Raw genomic sequence first — 2518 nt, forward strand, 5'->3', positions numbered from 1 at the left:
ACTAAGACACATATACACATGCACACACAGACATGCATGTACACAAACATATACACACACATTCACACACAGACATGGATGCACACAAGCATGCACATACACACATGCATGCACATACATACATATCCACATGCACACAGACATACATGCTCACAAGCATGTACATAAGCACATGGATGCACATACACAGACACATACACACACACATACACATACACACACATACACACACACACCCCTACTTAAAAAATAAAGTGGAGAACAATTGAAGAAGACAACTGATGTCTGCCTCTGGCCTCCATACATGTATACAAATTAATATGCACAAAAACCACATATAAAAGAAAAAGAAAGATACGAAAGGAAGGAAGCAAGCAGGGATGGAGAGGTAGAGAGGAAGAAATTGGAGATATTGGAGCTGCCCCAAGCCAGGGCCTAGGGCCACTAGAAGTGTGAAAAGGTTGAAGTGGCTCCTTCTCTAGAGACTCATGGTCCAGTCCACAACTTGCTTTCCCATCCCTCTAACCTCCAGAACCTCCGGACAAAGTGTTTCTGTTGTATGAAACCACCCAGTTGGTGGTGGTTCACAGCAGTAGCCTTAGGATAGTAAGATAGTACCTTTGCCTCTGGCCTGTGTCCACCACTTCCTCCTCTGGCCTCCTGGAGGCACTTTCTTAGCAAGTGACCTGGCAAGGACTCCTGCCCTGAAGATGAGTGAGCACACCTCCAGACCTCAGAGTCCTCTGGCTCACCAATCCTGGAGCCCCGAGAGCGGGAGAGCCAGGTCTAATGTGCCAGGCACGCTGCAGGGGCTGGGAAGGAGATCACGAGGAGATCGGAAAGGAGTTCAGAAACTATGAGTCAACCGTGCAAGAGGGAACACTTGGCCTCATTAAGGAAGTGCCAAGAGAAAAGTTTCTAAATCATCCTTCTGAATAAAGACTAATCACCATTCTTCATCAAGAACACCTGGGGCACTTGCTCCAAAGAGACTCTCGCGAGTAAGAGGAAAACTGGATCAGCCCTGGAGGCAGGGAAGAGGTCTGACTGTGAACATCCGTGATACCTTGTGACGATCATGAAGACAGCCACCCTAGATCTGGCCGATCCTGTTCTCAGGACCAGTTCAGACTGAGCCCCAACTCTCTCCCTGATGCTGTCCCCACTGCCCCTCAGGCCAGCTCACCACACAAATGGCTTTGCTTCCCACATCCTGTACCAGATCAATCCTGCCTGTGACTGAAGACACATACATTTCAAGAAGTTCAAGAGTAGAGAGACCCTGAAGGGTTAGCTCTGCCAATCCTTTGCTTTAAAGATGATGCCCACAGAGGCAGGTAACCATCTCGGCTTGTACAGCATCTGTGACCAGAATTCTGTGGTAAGAATTTTGGTTTCTTAAAAAACCCAGTCAGTTATGTTATGTAAATATGTCTTTGTTTTAATCCCAGGTGTGGGATATGGGGCTGCTTCAGAATATCCACGCCACTGTGACTGTCTCATGCTCTAGGAGAGGCGTGATTTTTGCCAGCTACAGCTAGTTTATGTTTAGAATTCTGGGGACTCAAGAGGTCATAAATTCAAGAGCCCAGAGAGGGCCTATGGCAGCTGCTGTTCCCTCTGCTGCTGCGGATTCCTACTGCTGTTTTTGCTGTTGCTGGATGGCTGGTTGGTGGTCGGAGATATTCTGATGACAAAGATTGGACTTGCCTCAAGGAACTTGACACCCCTAATCAGCAGGAAGTAGTTTAAAGAGGTATAGATGCCCTTTCCCCTCTAACCTTCTTTCTCTCTGATTTAGTGTTGGGGGTTGGAAAGGATTAGGGTGGAAGAAGGGTCAGAAGGGTGGTAGATATAAGAACCCAATAAAGTAGCCCAAAGTCTAGCTATACATTATGAGCACTAATTCTAAGATAAATACCTCACACCAGTTTAGTTCATGCAGATCTGGGCTGGGGTTGCACTGGAAAAAACCTTGTACAAACCACAATGCCCGACCTAGCACGTGACGATCATAGGGACTCAGTGAGAGTTAAGCACCAACATTATTATTACTTAACTCTTTTCCTACCTTGTTTTATTTTATTAAACAAAACTCTGTAGAGTCTCATTTTTCTGTGATACATTATGATAAGCACTGAACGAGCAGCCAGAGGTATAATGGACATTATGTTTTCCTGTGTCTCCATTAACATGCATGGATAATAATGCCTTTCGACACACATATGTACCATATCAAATATCTGCTGTCGCCAGTGGTCACTGATATTGAAAAAGGATGACAACCTTCTATAAGCTTCCTCCATAAAGAGCCAGACAGTGGCATTTTAGTGTTCAGAGGCTACGTGGTCTCTATCACAATTACTCATTACGCAGCGGTTGTGCAAAGAAGCCACAGAGCGCACGAAAACCTGCACATGCACTCGGGAGGCAGAAGCAGGCGGATTTCTGAGTTTGAGGCCAGCCTGGTCTACAAAGTGAGTTCCAGGACAGCCAGGGCTACACAGAGAAACCCTGT

The 2518-nt window shown here is 46.2% G+C and overlaps 1 protein-coding gene across 2 annotated transcripts in view; it reads right to left on the minus strand.

Annotated features, from left to right (window-relative positions):
* Il31ra (interleukin 31 receptor A) overlaps window positions 1–2518 on the minus strand; it is a 58484-nt gene that overhangs the window by 13303 nt on the left and 42663 nt on the right. The window lies entirely within an intron of this gene.

Source organism: Mus pahari, chromosome 11, assembly GCF_900095145.1.
Source record: "Mus pahari chromosome 11, PAHARI_EIJ_v1.1, whole genome shotgun sequence".
In the NCBI taxonomy this organism is placed as follows: domain Eukaryota; kingdom Metazoa; phylum Chordata; class Mammalia; order Rodentia; family Muridae; genus Mus; species Mus pahari.